The following is a 19274-nucleotide window of genomic DNA, read 5'->3' as shown; positions in this document are numbered from 1 at the left end:
TTGTATGGTTGCATTCAGACTATAAATTTCATTCCTGTGTGTTTTACCCTTCTTTTTCATTCTAATGTTCTTTACTTTGTTTTAATCTATATGTCCAATTATAGAATCTAGATACATAACAAGAGATGATTGAGGCCATCATTTGAATTTTTCCCACTTATTCCAAATTAGCCTACCTTTTACATCACCATTGTTAGCCCCTTTGAGCCTTTTAATCCCCTCTTGTTCTATAACTAGCCTTAAGCAGAAAAACAAAATATGAATCCCAAGTTGAATCCTTAGTTAGCTTAAGATAGAAATTGTGTATTATTTAAGTGTGGGAAATTTTTATGGGAACATGGGATGATAGAAACAATGTAGGAATTTAAAAAGAATGAGTTATTTCAAAAACAAAATTTGGGAAGCATGCTCATGTGAAATCAAAACAATTGAATTACCATGTGCATTGAAAAAAATAAAAATAAAAAAAATTTCAAGTATTTAAATAAAGGGGATACAAAAATTCTCCAATTGCAAAATAAAAAGATTCAATGCACATGGGACAAAATTAAAATTTAATGCATAAGTTTGCAATACAAAGAGGGAAAATTTGGGTAAATAGGTTAAGGAACTTTAAAATCATATATAGTATGTATGTTAGGTGAGATCTTAGACTAATCAAGGATTCACTTATTAGCTCACTTAGCCTTATACATATACCCTCACCTTTATCTTGGCCCCATTACAACCTTGAATAAGACCTCATGATTTTTGTATGTCTGTATTCTATGATTGTTGATTGGTTAGATGAAGAACAAAGTTATAGAAAGTAAGGATAGAAAAAGAATAGAGTGATTAACCCAATAAACACTGAGTGACTAGAGAGTAAACACAAAATCCATTGAGGGTTCAATAGCTCATCACCATATATCTTTGCTTAATTGTTAATTGTCTTGCAAGTCTTTAAAATATTTTTACCCATCTCAATTGTAAAGGTGCTTTAACATTATCTAGAGTCCGGCTATGCATATATGATTCCTTGAGGATATGAATTAATTTAACTACATGTAAGCTTTATATACAAGTGAATAACAATTAGAATTGCATGATTCATTTAGGTAGTTGCATTTAGAATATATTGCATTGCATGAGATTCCACCACTTTAACCTTACCTTACTCTTTATCTTGGATTTAGCATGAGGACATGCTATTGTTTAAGTGTGGGGAGGTTGATAAACCCATATTTCATGATATATTTTGTGCTCAATTTAAGTTATTTATTCAACCCTTCACCCACTTATTCATGTGAAATTGCATAGTTTTACTTTCCCTTCCTTATTATGTGATATATGTGAAAAACATGTTTTCTATGCTTTAAAAATAATTATTTTAATTACCTTTTATTACCATTCGATGTCGTGATTTGTGTGTTGAGTATTTTCAGATCTCCTAAGGCAAGAATGATTTAAAGGATGGAAAGGAAACATACAAAAATGGAAGGAAAGCATAAAATGGAGTTTTTGAAGAAACTGGCAGTGACGCGAACGCATGGACCACGCGAACGCATGGACGACGCGGCCGCATGCCCAGCACGAAAAGGCGGCAACGCGAACGCGTGACTGTCACGGACGCGTGCCTTGAGCAGAACACAGATGACGCGTATGCGTGACCGAAGCGAACACGTGACAAGGAAAACTCCCAGATGACGCGACCGCGTGACCCGCGCGGATGCGTGATAGACGCCACGCACCAGAAACTGCAGAAAACGCTCCCAGTGATTTCTGAAACCCTTTTTGGCCCAGATCCAAGTCCAGAAAGCACAGATTAGAGGTTATAAAGTGGGGGAATGCATCCATTCAAGAGGAGGCTTTTCGATTATTCACTTTTCACAATTTAGATGTAGTTTTTAGAGAGAGAGGTTCTCTCCTCTCTCTTAGGTTTTAGGATTAGGATTCCTCTTAAAGGATTTAGGATTTCAACTCTTCATCATGTTCAATATTCCTTTTATTTTATATTTCTCTTTTACTTTCAGATACTTTAATGCTCTCATTTAATTACTTATGTTGCCAAATTGGCTTATGTACTCTCTATGTTTAGATTGATTTTCACTTATTAATGCAATTGAGGTATTTCAGATTTATGATTCTTATTTAGTTTTTTATATTCTTGGCTTTAATTGATTAACTGGAGGCTCTTGAGTTATCAACTTATCGTGATTGGTTGTTATGTCGACTAATTGACTGGAATTCCACTAACTATAGTCTTTCCTTAGGAGTTGGCTAGGACTTGGGAATCTAACTAATTAGTTCACTTGACTTTCCCTTGTTTTCGTAAGGGTTAACTAAGTGGGATTAACCTCCATTCTCATAAGAATAACTGGGATAGGACTTCCGAATTTTCATACCTTGCGAAGAGTTTATTTTATAGTTATTTATTTATTTTACTTGTCGTTTAAATTACTTGTTCCTTACTTTCAAAACCCCCAATTTTCAAAACTCACAACCAATAATAAGAACACCTCCCTGCATGAGAAGACGACCCGAGGTTTAAATACTACGGTTATCAATTTTAAAGGGTTTTTTACTTGTGACAACCAAAACGTTTGTACGAAAGGATTTTCTGTTGGTTTAGAAGCTATACTTACAACGCGATCATATTTTTATATTTCTTTACCGATAGAAAAACCCTATCGTCAAGGTACAAAATAAATATCTAAAAGTAGTTTTTATACTAAACTAATAACCTAGGTTTACAGAAAATGGGTAAACTAAGATAGATAGTGCAGAAATCCACTTCCGGGGGCCACCTAGTGTGTGCTTGTGCTGAGCATTGAAGCTTCCATGTGTAGAGACTTTTCTTGGAGTTAAACGCTAGGTTGCTGCCTGTTTCTGGTGTTTAACTCCAGCTTTTATGCCAGTTCTGGCGTTTAACACCAAAATAGGGTAGAAAGTTGGCGTTAAACGCCAGTTTGCGTGATCTCAACTCGGGCAAAGTATGGACTATTATATATTGCTGGTAAGCCCAGGATGTATACTTTCCAACGCAATTGAGAGGCACCAATTGGGCTTCTGTAGCTCCAGAAAATCTATTTCGAGTACAGGGAGGTCAGAATCCAACAGCATCTGTAGTCCTTTTTCAACCTCTAAATCAGATTTTTGCTTAGGTCCCTCAATTTCAGCCAGAAAATACCTGAAATCACAGAAAAAACACACAAACTCATAGTAAAGTCCAGAAATGTGAATTTTGAATAAAAACTAATAAAAATATAACAAAAAGTGAATAAAATATACTAAAAACTACCTAAAAACGATGCCAAAAAGCGTATAAATTATCCGCTCATCAATGGACCACCTTACCAAGATGAACCACCTTCCAATTATGAACCCTTTTCCCCAAACAATGAACCCTCTCTTCCACCACCTCCTCCAATGGATGAAGCTCTCCAAACTTTCTTGCAAGAACAACGAAGAGATATTAGCTCTTATATCCAAAGGCAAGAAGAGAAACAAAAGGAGCTAAAGAAGCTAGAAGTCATGGTTGCTACCATGGTAGAAGCCATTAACCATATGGCCTCCCACCTAAGCTCATGCATTCTAAATACTCCCATTGGCGAATGTGAAGGATCAACCAAGGAGTATAGTGAGGGAGTGAACTTGAAGCTTCAAGGTGAAGAAGAGGAGTTGAAGTGATAATTACAACCAAGGGAAGAAGTTGAGACAATTGAGCCAGAAGGAGTGGTTGAAAATTTAGGAGATGTTGAGAGTCCATGGGAATGTAGAATTGCAGAGCCCTCTTCCAAGAAGCTTGATATTTATGTTGAGGAGCCAAAGCATATAATAGTTGAAGACTTTGAAAAGGTTGATCAAGAGATGGATTCAATTATTGATGAGTTTCTATCCACAATTGAATCCTCCCTCATTGGACTTGACATAGAGATTAAAGAAGAAGATAAACAACCTCCCATACCCTTGGTAAGCAATGAAGAAGAGATTGAATTGGAAGAAAGCTACCAAGAGGAAGAGCTTGAAATTGAAGAAGCTTGCAAGGAAGTGGAAGTTGTTAAGGAAGAACACAATAGAGTAGAATTTGCAAGGACATTGGAGACACCTCTCCCCAAGCTATAACCATCCATCCTTTCATTCAAGTGGGTAAATCTCTCATCTCTAAGCTTTACTATCCCACTTGAAGATGGTTTGCTTGAGATGGATGGGTAACTTAGAGCTCTTTGTGGCTTTAAGAGAAAAAGGGAGATGGTTAGTGGTTGGAAACATCACTCGAGTTTCATTATGGTTGAAAGCTCAAAGTTTGATTGCAAGGTTTGGTGTAGAGCTAGATTGCTTGGGTCTAGGAGGATGTTTGGGTGCCTATATGAGAATTCTATGTGCTTACCACCCGGATGGAACTATGATGATCAACTTGAAAACGGGTGTGAAAACAAAGTATGGGATCCCAGATTACACAAAGTGGATCAATTTTGGGGACTCATAGTTTGTGAAGAAATCCATCAAAGCTTGGAGATATTAATTTTGAATGATGGAGCTTATTGGAGATTCAAGCATTGGTGGATGTTCAAGGATGGATTCAAGCACAAGCCACCTTGATGAGAGCTCCCCATAAGTTCAACATAAGGACAATAAATAAAAGTGCTAGGTAGGAGACACCCCACCATGGTAATATCTTTTCATTTTTCTTTTTTGTAAATATTGGTAAAATTAGTTTAATTTCATGTTTTGCTTGGTTTGTTTGGTTTAATTAGTAGTCTAGTATGTTAAATAAGATTTTATGGTGTTTTGGTAGTTGTTTGGAGGTTTAGAATGCTTGGTTTGGTGCAAGAAGTTGGAAAATTTTCAAATGGAGAGCACCATGCCACGCGTACGCATCACCCACACGTATGCATGACCCTGATGCCAGGGCATTTTGGCCAGTTTCACTGACCTTTTCTTTACTATTTTTAGGGTAGTTTCATGCATTTTCTTAGGAAATAAGCTAGTTTTGGGTAGATATTCACTTACATCTTGATTCAAGCATACATTGTGCACTTTACATGATTTCATGAGGATTTTGCATGAATTTAAGGACAAATTGGATGTTGCATTTCCCATGACTTGGACTAGAACTTTGATGCACTTTATTGCTTGATTTCAGGACAAAGGAAGCAAAGAAGAACCACATTAGTGGCTACGTTAGTTACACTAACGTTAACACTAACGTGGAATGGGAGTAACTTGCAAAGTTAATGAGAAAAGTGATTGCCAATAACGCTCTCGAAGCCATCATTGCCCACGTTAAGAGTCACGTTAACTAAGTTAACATGAACTCTAACGTGGAAGAAAGGAAATGGAGCCAACCTTAGTGACACTTAACATTATCACTAACGTTGGACCAAGCTATAAGTGGCCACGTTAGAGTCCACGTTAACTTAGTTAACGTGGCCTCTAACGTTAAGAAGAAAGGGGGGAAGCCAACGTTAGTGACATTCAACATTATCACCAACGTTGGCCAAGTCACTCTAGGCCACGTTAACTCCCATGTTAACCTAGTTAACGTGGAAGCTAACGTGAGGAAGGGAGGTGACACCAACGTTAGTGACACCCAACATTGTCACTAACGTTGGAAGGAGCCCACACATGCCACCATAAGCCACGTTAACTCCCATGTTAACTTAGTTAACGTGGAAGCTAACGTGGATAAAGGAATGTTGAACCAACGTTAGTGACACTCAACTTTGTCACTAACGTTGGAGATGGCTAGCATAAGCCACGTTAGAAGCCACGTTAACCTAGTTAACGTGGACTCTAACGTCGGAGCTAAGGGGCACATTGGAACGTTATTGACAATGTTAAGTGTCACTAACGTTCTCGAAGGTTGGCAAGCCTACGTTAAAAGAGCCACGTTAACTAAGTTAACGTGGACTCTAACGTTGGGAAGGGGGAGGCTTCTCAACGTTATTGGGAAAGTTGAGTCCCAATAACGTGCGCGAAGGATAAAGAGGCAACGTTAGTGGCAACGTTTGTGCCACTAACGTTGAGGTTAACGTGGCTCTTACTTGGGTAAGGAACGTTAGTGAAAAAGTTGAATGTCGCTAACGTTCTCGAACCCATATTTTCACTGAACGTTAACACCACTAACGTCCTGAGCAAAAGTCTCTGCCCACTTCACAATTTCTCTCTGCAAGTAAAGCCAAGCCCAATGAAGAAGATAACTACTTCAAACTCAAGATCCAAAGGCCCAGACCCAAGACTTGAAGAACCAACTAGAAGAGTAGAAGAGTAATATATATAGGAGTAGCTTTGAATTAATGAGAGAGTCGGAAAGATATAGGGAGCCTCTGGGCATAGAATTACTCTCTGTATTTACTTTATCTGCACTTCTAGTTTCATTATGTATTCTCCATCTTTGTTTTCATTTTCCAGAACTATGAACAACTAAACCCTTTTCATTGGGTTAGGGAGCTCTGTTGTAATTTCATGAATCAATACTAGTTTTAATTATTCTTCTTCTTTCTTTTCTCTTGATTTTACTAGAAAGCTTTCGATCTTCATCCAATTGGGTAGTTATCTTGGAAAAGAAGCTATTCATACTTGGATCTCTTCTGAACCTTGAAAGAGGAATGAAGAGATCAAGCTAGAAATGCTTTCTCATGCTGGACCAAATTAGGTTTGGATGGATATGTGACTATAATCCTCTCAACACTTGATTTGGGAAATGCATGTGGTATAATCAGTGACCATACTTCATCTCTTCTCATGAGCAATTGACCAAGGAATTGGCTATTGATCAAGATTTGAGAGATTGAATTACAAGAAATTGTAATTCAATCACTTAAGATTGCCAAGGAGATTAATGAGTGCATTGATTAAGGAAGAGATGAAAATAAAATTGATCCGGAGAATGCAACATCTCCTGAGCCCAATGAACTCCCCATTTCTGATCTTACCCATTCTCTTTATTTTCTGTTACTTACTTTTATGAGCAATTCCCCCATTCCCATTTACAATTCTGTAATTTACTTCTTTCATTTACTTTCAGTTCTTTAATTCTAGCATTTACTTTTTCTGTCATTTACCTTCCCGCCATTTTACTTTCTGCAATTCTAAACTCAAATCCTGGATTTGCTCAACTAGAACATTCCTCTAATTAAAGTTGCTTGATCAATCAATCCTTGTGGGATTTAACCTCACTCTATTGTGAGTTTTTACTTGACGACAAATTCGGTACACTTGCCGAAGGAAATTTGTTGCGAGACAAGTTTTCCGTGCATCAGACCCCCAAGTTTTCAACCACTCACACGTACACCTCGCCCACGTGTACGCGTGGCATCCAAATTTTTCAGGGTTAGTAAAAAAACCAGAGAGTTGCGCGTGGAGAGTGCTAGAATTGTGTCTCTAGCATAATGTTCACCCACGCGTACGCGTGACCCACGCGTACGCGTGACCCACGCGTACGTGTCACTTATCTCTCTCTTCACTCACGCGTGCGCGTCGCCGATGCGTACGCGTCGCAGCTTGCTTTTACCGCTCACGCGTACGCGTGACCTTGCCCTGTTTCACCACTTTTCTTTTCTTCTCTTCTTTCCATTTTTTTCCTTCCTCTCTCTTCTTTTATTTTCTTTCCCTCTTTCAACCATCATCCAACACTACCAATCACCAGCTATCACCATTTTTTTTAGTTAGTTAGTTAGTTTTTTATTAAGTTAGTTTGAGTTTTGTTTAATTTTTGTTTTCATGATAAGTGTTGGATTATTAATCTTGTTTACTATTTATTGCTGCTGATTACTGATAAGATGTTATTTTAACATCATTGTTGTTAATTTTCAGTGTTGGATTTCTTTATTAAGGTTACAATTTGTTACTTGGTTTTGAGTTATTAATACTTAATTTTGTGCATACCAAGTACTTGTACATTGCCTTCAAGCATTCTAAATCTTTTGAATTGCATGTTTTGGTCACCATGTGATTTGAAATTACTATCCATTGTTAGGAAATAATGTATTATCAATGCATTTTTTTGTTAGGTGATGCTTGTTTGTGATTGATCTTTATTCACATCACCTATTTCATGCATTGAGATTTTGGAATTGTGAATTGGATCGAAAGCTTACCTAGTGCCATATTTTTTAGCTTTTTGAGCTTTGTGGACCATGCTTGCTATGTGATTGATTTTCACTTCTATCTTCTTTTTCCTAAGTTCCATAGCACCCATGTCTTCCACCCTTATGTCACTTAGGTGTTACAAACAAACTTCAATATGTGTTATTGTTTGATGTGTGAGCTTTATATTATTTCAATTGGTTCAGTAAGTTTACTTACACACCAATCAATGTCCATCTATTATCCAATTCACAATTTGATTATTTGCTTGAATGCTTTCATGCTTCTTTATTTCTTGTTTGGTTGTCTTAACTTACAAGTTTCTTTCAATGTGTTTCAAGCACACTAAAATAAGTGAAGGAACAACTCTTTTGTAATGGTGACATAGATTCTATGCTAGTGTGTGTGTTCTAAATGGTGCCCAATTTAGAATTCACATATTTGTTTTTATCAATGCCATACACTGAGTCACTCACTTCATTTTAGTGATCTTTACCTCATTCCAACAATCTATGCTTCCTTGCTTGTGCAATTACCTGTCTCATTATATCCTGTTTTCTATTTTCAGGATAAGTCACCATAAGCAAAAATGGAAACGGGAGAAAGAACATGCAGCAGTCGGTTGATCCTAGCTGAAGGTGGCAATCTGGAAAGTCGTCGTACCTCCTTTGCTCATCTTTGCATGAACCGAGGACGGTGCAAACTTTTAAGTGTGGGGAGGTTAATATAAGAGAGGTATTTCGTCGATTTAGAATCAAGAATCAACTCATTAGTAGCATAGTCCAAACCTACAATGAATTTTCTTAATCAAATGTGAAATTCAATTCAAATATAAACTGGGAGATTTTCAACCTCGGGTCGTTCTCCCTAGGAATGCAATTGAAAGTGCTACGCTTTCGGTTGTGAAGGCAAAAGGGTTTTTGAAATCAAGGAACAAAATATTAAAAGAACTAAACAATAAAAGAACTATGGAATGAGCAAAATTGGGAATTAATGCAAGTAAAGAGAAAACAAGATCAAAACTAATGAAAATGCTAAGATATGCATAAAAGAGCCTTGACTAGGGAATGAGAGTCCAAGGAATCCTATCATCACCATAACCACAACTATGGTAATTATGATGAGGCAATCTCGCCTAGTTAACCCCTAACATCGAGGAGTAAGTCAAGCAAGCATAATTGACCTTAGTCCATAAGTCCTAGCTAACTTACCAAACTAGTTGATAAAAAGCTAGCGTCAATGGAAACAATAGTCAACTAACTACCCAAGAATTGCCACTAAATGTCGAACATTATGATTCTAGTATCCTAGGAACTCAAATCCCAAGCCAATGTGTGAAATCTACTCAAAACTCATAATTGGCATTTTCACAAACACCTTATGGGCATAAAAGTAAAACATGGAAAATTGCAAAGACAAATAAAAGCTATAATCAAACTATCCACAATATCAACAATAAACATCCAAACAAGCATAAAGAAGGCATAAAACATTAAATTCATCTATCAAAATTCCAAGATACCAAAATTACATATATAAACAAAGTAACTTGAACCATAAGAAAATAAAGGCAAAAGTAATGTAATTAAAGGGAAGATCAAGAGTACTTACAATAAAAGAAGCAAAAATCCAAAGAAAAGCTTGCTATAAAATGTTACAATGGAAATGGAAATGAAACCCTAGGAGAGCAATTTCTACTCTACTCCTACTCCTACTCCTATGGAAGCTTCCTAATTCTAATTCTACCTAATGAAAAACCCAATGTAATCTAATGTGTTGATATCCCCTTCATATAGCACTTCAATTCAGCATTGGAGCTTCCAATGTTGGGCCAAAAGCACTTAGAAATCGCGCAGCACATGTTTCATTAATGAAATCACGTGTAGGGACCTGTGCGTACGCACACTTTGCTGTGCGCACGCATACATACAAATTTCCTCTTGTGCGCACGCATGCATGCTTGTGCGCACGCACGCATGCTTGTTCGGACGCACGCATGCTTGTGCGGACACACACTTGTCTATGTGTGCTTTTCCTTGTTTTCTTCATGTATTCTCCCTTGTACATGCTTTCTTCCACTTTTGCCTAGCCGTTCTTGCCAAATTGACCTGAAATCACTCACAAAACATATCACGGCATCGAATGGCATGAAATTGGAATCAAAATTGCTTAATTTATGCACAAAAACACATGTTTTCACATTTAGGTCCAGATTAGGGAGATAACACAAAAGTATGCTATTTTGATGCTTAAGTGTGAGTTTATGTGATGAAATCCATCCAAATTGAGCTAAAATATATCGAAAAATATGGACTCATCAATTCCCCCACACTTAAACAATAGCATGTCCTCATGCTAAACCAACAAGGAAAATAATCAAAGGGGTAATCAACTTATTGAATGCAACTATCTATATACATGCAAGGTATATTATATACTATCTATATATCTATCTATAGTTTCCTATTAAGTTGGTGAAACAAACAATCAAATTCCTAGCAAGTATATAGACATATAGGGCCAAGCAAAAAAGTAATTCAATGCAATCAAAATCTAAAGAATTGATTCAACTCATCAAAAAGAAGCAACTTGCAAGAATGCATGATAAGAAGGTGTGGAAACATAGAATTGAGTAATTGAACCCTCACTAGGTGTGTATACACTCTAATCACTCGGTGTCTAAGGGTTTAATCACTCAAGCCTCCTCTAATCATGCTTTTAAGGAATTGCTTTTCATCTAACAATCAACAACCATGGATGCATGAATGCAATTATCATGAGGACTTATTAGGGTTGTAATGAGGTTAGGGTTAAGGTGGGATAGATATGGCTAAGTGGAGTAAAGAATTGGATCTTTGATTAGCTCAAGTATCTCACTCAACCTATATCACAAAAATACATTCTAACCACCTATTACTTCTTTTCACACATACATTCATGCCTTAGTTTCTATTCAAAACACATATGCATTTCTTATTCATCATTTTTTTCTTTTCTATTTCTTTTTTTTTTATATGACAAATGCATATGGTTAAAGCAAATTGATACATGAATGTGCACCCATTTTCTAAATTTTTCAATAAGTACCCAAAACAAATGTTTTCTCTACCAATGCCTCCCACAATTTCCCGCACACTTAAATGACACACACATCTCAACCTAAGCTACTCAAACATGCAATTCAAGGTTATTCATGGTTTTCCGCTTAGGGTCGTGATGTGCTAACAATTAGAACAAAGGGGATTAAAAAGCTCAAAAGGGGTTAACAAGGATAGATGCAAGGGTAAGGCTATATGGGTGAGTAAACTTAATTCAAAAATGGCCTCAATCATGCTCAATGCAATTCAAAACATCAATAATCGGAAAAAAAGAATCAAGCAGCCAAGATTACAATCAAGGAGTATACCATACAATGAACAAAATAGTGGTTAAAATATGTAACCACTCATTATAGGCTCAACAACTCACAGGGTTGTTTGTTCTATCTCTCTTTTATGTTCCAAAAAAATCATTCAAGCAAGTTTAAAAATAATTTTTCAAATCAATTCAATGGAACGCCCTAAATCAAAATTCTTGAAATTTTTTATTGTTTTCCACCAAAATTATTTCCTATATATATGTATGTATGTTGTGATGGATGCAAAGTTTCAAAATTTTCCTTGTTCTTTTCCTAATTTTCAACGATGCAAATACTAACATGAACAATTAGGAGAAAATTGAACTAGGTATTATACTATTCACATAATCCAATCACAACTTCTATCTATAAACTATATACCATGCAAAAGATGCAAAATGCAATAGCTATGGATGAACTAAGATGTATATATATATATATACTAGAAGAAAGTGCAATGCAACAATCAAAAACACTCCAAATATCTACAAGAAACATAATAAAAAGAAACAAAAACAAAGTGCAAAGTTGATGACTTCCGTCATTTACCCTTTTTTCTTATCTAAAACGGACCATAAAAGAGCATAATCTCATTAAATCATTGCAATACATGAACTAATTGATAAATATTATGGTACATTGCTTTGAAATGGGTTTATGCTGAATTTCAGGTGAAAAGAGCAACAAAATGGGAAAAAACAACAAAATAAAGCTGGGCATGGCATGCCAGACCCTGGGCGTCCCACTCCTGTTCAACTTTCCAGAGAAGAGAAGAAGAAGAGAAAGGCCTGGGCGTGCCACTTGGGATCGAAGGCGTGGCACGCCAGGCTAACCAAGTATTAAAGAGACCTCGGGGGTGCCACTTGGGCTCGAATGCGTGGCACGCCAGGGAAGGAGGTTCAAAGAGCATGCCACTTGAGAAGCTGGGCGTGGCGCGCCAAGCCAAATTTAGTGGTTAGGCGTGGCACGCCACTCAAGCGCCAGCCACACGCTAAGCCTGGAGATGTCACGTTTTTTGAGTTTTTCTTTCCCTCCAGCTGTAATTTTCTTTTCTCTTTTGCATTTTCTTAATTCTAGTACTAGAAGTAGTATAAATAACCCCTGAAAGTACTGAGAAGGGGTTTTTGAGTAGTAGTTTCGTTGGGAGTATAGTTAGATTTACTTTTCACATAATCTCTTCCATCTCTTTTACTTTTCTCTTAAGCTATGAGTAGCTAATTTCCCTCTCATTGGAAGAGGGAGCTCTGTTGTACTTGATGGATTAATGATAGTGAATTTCTTCTTCTCTTCATCTTCTCTTTGATTTGCTAGAAGGAATTTCATTTTAATACTAGTGTTGAATCATCTTGGGAAAGAGGTTGAATGCAAATTGGGTTTCAAGGGAACCTTGGAAAAGGAAACATGAAACCATGCTTGAAATCCCTTCTCACAATTGAATAGATCTGGGTTTTGGTGATTGGATATGGTGACATATAATCGACCCACTATTTGGATCTATGAGGATGTGTGGTATAATCAGGCACCAAGCATATCTCTCTTCATGAGCAATTAGACCAAGGAATTGGTTGATTATCAAGATTTGAGAGATTGGATCACCAAGGGATTGGGGTTCAATCAATCATGATTGCCAAGAGGTCAATGAGTTGTATGATTGAAGATGAGATGAGCTGGATTTAATCCAAAGAGAACAACATCTCCTGATCTCAATAAATTTCCCATATTCTTATCTTTCACATTCTTTATAGCTTTCTTTACATTCTGTCATTCCCCATTCCCATTTACAATTAAGACATTTATGTTTTGGCACTTTACATTCTTGCCATTTACCTTTCTGTAATTTACTGCTTCTCTTTACTTTTGAGTCATTTACACTTCTGCTTATTTAAATTTCTGCAATCACAATCTATGTTGCTCAGCTTGACTAATTCACCCACTGATTAAAATTGCTTAAATATACTAATCTCTGTGGATTCGACCCCACTCCTAGTGGGTTATTACTTGACGATATTTTTGGTGTGCTTGCCAAAAGAACGGATTCATTATTTTATATGGGGAGTGAATTCTGGTCATCAAAAGTGTTCGAAAAAGAAAATTTACGCCCCGAAATGACGAATCCTCCCCCACGCTTAAGTGTCGAACGGTCCTCCGTGCACGAACACAATACGGGGAGAATGAAACTTTACATACCTCCACCTTCAGCTGGCGGATGCAGGGGCTTGGGTTTTATGGAACCCGCCAAGTCCAATGCATTCTCGGCATCTTCGTCTTCAACGTCCTTCTCCTCTTCTGGCTCCTTGCCTTTACGCCTCATCCTCAAAAAGAAGGAATAAAGTATAATCAGGAATCATAGGGCAAGTGGCACAAAAAGGGTAAAGGAAGGAGAAAATAAGTATCTAATTGAGGAAGTTACATAGTGGTGTGGTATGATGAAAATGATGAGCCATGTGTGTATTCCAATTATGCGCGCGCAACGGTCGGTTAGGATACACACAACGGCCAGTTAAAATGGCATCCACACAATCAAAAAGTAAGCATGAGTTCCTCAACTAAATGGCCTAAGATGCAAGCAATAGATGAGCGTCAATTAAGGACAAGCAAACTTAGGCAACTACCACAATAGCGAATTGAGTTTAGGAATTATTGGATATTGAAGTTGTGCAAGTGAAAGGGCAAAATTGATATAAAATATCACAATAAACAATAACCAATGCAATGATGAAGACAAACTACCTATTCATCCTTAAGAATAAGGAAATAATCACATGGGAAGGTACTTGCTACAAAAAGTGACAAGTCTTGATAAAAATCAACTCAAGTCAACTCAAACAAATGCAAAGCATTAACAAGGAGCAAATACCTTGTGATGTGATTATATTGACTTAAAACCATAATGAACAAGCAATTCTATTCAATTCACTAAATTTAATATGTACTTGCTAAAAATTGCACTAAATAAGAAACAAAAAGTCAATTTCTAAGTCAACTTGGTGCTAGTGACTCAAGACAATGATCAAGTACATGATTGAGATTCCAATCCAAAACAACATTATAATCATTCAAAAGTACACAATTCTTGATTAGAATGCCAAACAAGGATATAGTCTGGCACATATGGTCGTGACTACACATGCATTAAATAAAAAGTTCATTCAGGCATTATGTCAAACACATGGGGTGCAGTGCACATATTTAACAAATTCAAGCAAAAACTCAAACATCAACAACCCATAAATGAAAAATTGAACACTTGCAATGAAACAAACAAACAAACACTTAAACAAAACTTAAACTAAATTACCAAAGTTAAATAAAGAAAACAAAAATTAAGCAAGCAACAAAGCATAACAAAGAAGATTAAAACAAGAAAATTGAAAAGATGAAAAATAGAAAAAAAAAGGATAGGCAACAGTGGCACTTGTGTTAGCCACTGTGAGTCTCACGGCGGCGAAGTTTTGCCAGAGAAAAGAGAAGAAAGAGAGAAGAAAAAGAAAGAGGGAAGAAGAAATGAAAGAAAGAAGAGGGAGAAAAGAAGAAAAGAAAAGAAGTAGGGAGAGAGAGAAATGTGGTGGCAGTGGTGGTGGCTCCGGCGGTGGAGGTCGGAGGGCGACGGTGGTGGTCGCCGGAAGAAGGGTTGGGCTGGGTTGGGGTAGAAGAAGAAGTGAAGAAGAAAGGAGGAAGGGGTGTGAAATGGGCAGGCGTAACAGGGCACCCTGTCTCATTACTGCCCAGAGCGGGTCTCATGTGTATGCACAACAACAAAAATGGGGGCGTTCATATGCACAAGACGTGCGAGTGTTGCTGGCAGAGCGGGTCTAAAGACGTGTGCGTGCACACAGGGCTGTGCGCACGGACAGAACACTTTTTTTAGGGCAGGTAAAATGACCATGTGTGCGTATGCACAGAATGAAAATGTGGTGGGGTGCGCCTGCATAGAGGGTGCGAGCGCTGCGAACAGAACGCGTGCAAACAGGTGTGCGTACGCACACTGCTGTGCACACGCACAGATGGGGAAAAACAGGGGAAGTGTGCGTACGTACAAGGCTGTGCACACGCACAGAATTCTGTTTCTGTAACATTTTTAATGCCTCTAAGGCACCAACCATGATATCATTCAAAGGTTTTCAAGCCCAAAACACATCATTCATAAAAAATACATGATTAGACATAAAATTCAACTAATTTAAACCTAGAATGCAATCAAACTAAGCAAATTAAAAAAAGAAAAATTCAATAAACAAAACTACAAGAAAGAAGAGTTGAAAGGATATTACCATGGTGGGGTGTCTCCCATCTAGCACTCTGGTTTTAAGTCTTCAAGTTGGACTTTTAGTTGGAGCTCACATCAAGGAGGCTTGTGCTTCCAACCATCCTTTAGTTGCCAACCATGCTTGCTCTTCAAAAATCGTTCAGGATCCCACACAAAGTACATCAAGCTCTCAAGCAACCTCAAGCAATAAATTGGGATCCAAAATTGTTGGTTGTAGAGTTGTATGCCCGGATCCCACACTTTGGTTTCTCTATCATCCTCCTGTTGACTTTCACTTGTGCCCTTGGATAAACAACCTCTCCAAGCACCTTTGAAGCACCCAATGAGATCTTGGAATCCTTCTAATTGGACCTTGCACCATTTATGCCTTGAATTCCTTTGACAAACAACATCTAATCCTTCACCATGTAACACTCCAAGAAGCACCCTATGTTGATAATCTGTTTCCAAGAGAGTAAATTGGTATGGGCTAATGAACTGATTTCTGCTCGGTAAATAAATTTTATAAAATTAATCACGTTGTAAGTATAGTTTCTAAACCAACAGAAAATCCTTTCGTACAAAAGTTTGGTTGTCACAAGTAACGAAACCCAATAAAATGTAATAACCGAAGTATTTAAACCTCGAGTCGTCTTCTCAAGGAATTGTAGGGAGGTATGATTTATTATTGGTTATGGAAAAAGATGTATTTTTGGGTTTTTAATGTATAAGATAAAAAGCAAGAATAGTAATTGGCAAGAAAGTAAATTGTAAGGAATTAATTTAAATAAATAATAAAACTCTTGGCAAAGTATAAGAACTGGAAGTCCTATCCTAGTTATTCTTATTGATGGTGATGAGAATTGAGTTTTAATCACACTTAGTTAACCTTTACTAAAGCAAAGGAAAGTCAAGTGGACTAATTAGTTTGATCCTCAAGTCCTAGTCAATCCCTGTGGGAAGACTAGCTTTAGAGCGATCTAGATCAATTAGTAATCTGCCAATTTCAACCACTGCTGAGTTTGACAACTCAAGTGTTAACAATTACATAACCAAAGCCAAAAGGAAGAAACTATCTAAATTAAATTAAAAGCATTCATAAACAGAATAAAACGATCATAAACTGAAATACCTCAAATAATATTAATTAAGAAAATCATAACATGAATGTAGCATAAGCTAAATTGGAAAGATAAATAATAATTAAAGGTATATAATAAAAATAGAAAATAAATAAGAGGAACATTAAGCCTGGAAATTGAGAAGAAATAATCCTAAATCCTTTAAGAGGAATCCTAATCCTAAATCCTAAGAGAGAGGAGAGGACCTCTCTCTCTACAAACTACATCTAAATTATAAAAAGTGAATAATGGAAGACATCTTGATGGATGGATGCGTTCTCCCACTTTATAGCCTCTAATATGTGTTTTCTGGACTTTGATCTGGGCCAAAAGGGTTTTAGAAATCGCTGGGGGCGTTCTCTGCAGTTTCTACAAGTGGCATTTGTCACGCGTCTGCGTGGGTCACGCGGTCGCGTCATCTGGGAGTTTTCCTTGTCACGCGTTCGCTTCGGTTACGCGTATGCGTCATTTGTGTTCTGCTCAAGGCACGCGTCCACGTCAGTCACGCGTTCACGTCGCTGCCTTTTCGCGCTAGGCACGCGGCCACGTCGTCCATGCGTTCACGTTGCTGCTCTTTTCTTCAAAACTCCATTTTTGTGCTTTCCTTCCATTTTTGTTTGTTTCCTTTCTGTCCTCTAAGCCATTCCTGCCTTAGGAGATCTGAAAATACTTAACACACAAATCACGGCATCGAATGGTAATAAAGGGTAATTAAAATTAATGTTTTTAAAGCATAGGAAACATGTTTTTCACATATATCACATAATAAGGAAGGGAAAGTAAAACCATGCAATTTACATGAATAAGTTGGTGAAGGATTGAATAAATCACTTAAATTGAGCACAAAATACATCATAAAATATGGGTTTATCAACCTCCCCACACCTAAACAATAGCATGTCCTCATGCTAAATCCAAGAGAAAGGGTAAAGTTAGAATGGGGGAAAGTAAGACTCATGTAATGCAATGCAATGCAACCTATGTATGAATGCAACTATATGCTAAGATGTTTCTACCTACTTGGTTAAAAGTAAATAAGTTCTCCAAGACAAAAATAATTCAGATTCCACTAATTCAAATCATATAATAAAAGACAAGTAAACTTGTGAGAAGATAGCTCATAAAAGCAGGGAACATAGAATTAAGCACTGAACCCTCACTGGTAGTGGATATGCACTCTAACTCTCAAGTGTCTAGGGTCAATCACTCTATTCTTTCCTAGTCATGCTTTCTAAACCTTGTTCTTCATCTAACCAATCAACAAATATTTAGCATACCAATGCAAACATCATGAGGTCTTTTCAGGGTTGTAATGGGGCTGATATATATATATATATATATATATATATATATATATATATATATAAGGCTAAGTGAGCTAACAAAGTGAATCCTTGATTAGTCTAAGATCTCACCTAACATATACATACATTATGTAATTTTAGAGTTCTTTACCTAGCTTCCCAAATTTTCCCACTTTTGTATTACATGCTCAAGCACCAAATTTAATTTTTTGAATTTTGTCCCATGTGCATTGATCCTTTTTATTTTGCATTTGGGGTAATATTATTTTTCTTTTTCTCTTTTTTTTTGTATCCCCTTATTTAGTTACTTAATATTTTTTTCAATGCACATAGTAATTTAATTATTTTGATTTCACATGAGCATGCTTTCCAAATTTTCAAATAACTTATTCAATTTAATTCCCTCCCTTTTTTTTCTATCATCCCATGTTCCCATAAAATTTCCCATACTTAAATTATACACAATATTTATCTTAATCTAACCAAGGATTCAACTTGGGATTTTTAATTTATTTTTCTACTTAAGGCTAGTAATGTGGTTATGGAATAGAGGGGGTTAAAAAGTTCAAAGTGGCTAACAAGGGTGACATAAAAGGGTAGGCTTATTTGGGATAAGTGAGCAAAAATACAAATAATGGCCTCAATCATATGCAAGCATGTAAATATACTAAACAATGGACATATAGACTGGAACGAAATCTAGATTGCAGTTATAGAGAAGAAAACACACAAGAATAAAATATTTATGGTTAAATAGTGTAACCATGTAATTAGGCTCAAAATCTCACGGGTTGTGTGTTCTTTGGCTCAAAAACCATGTTCCAAATACAACTTCAAACAAATTTAACACAAAAATTTTGATTTAAATTAGTGAAATTTTTTCAAAAATAGGGTCTTAAAAAGAAACTTATTATTTTTCAACCAAGTAGTATTTAAATGCAAACAATCAACTACACATGCAATCTATTATTCAATGCAACAATGAACTAATGAAGAAAATAAGACATTGGTGTTGAGAAGAGAATAACTAACCCATGGAGATCGGTATCGACCTCCCCACACTTAAAGGTTGCACCATCCTCGGTGCACACTAAGATGTACAAGTGGATGGGCTGCTTCAACTGATTCCTTTCTCT

The sequence above is a fragment of the Arachis ipaensis genome, chromosome B2 (genome assembly GCF_059453495.1).
Source record: "Arachis ipaensis isolate K30076 ecotype BB chromosome B2, ASM5945349v1, whole genome shotgun sequence".
NCBI lineage: Eukaryota > Viridiplantae > Streptophyta > Magnoliopsida > Fabales > Fabaceae > Arachis > Arachis ipaensis.
Note: the sequence above shows the minus strand (reverse complement) of the source record.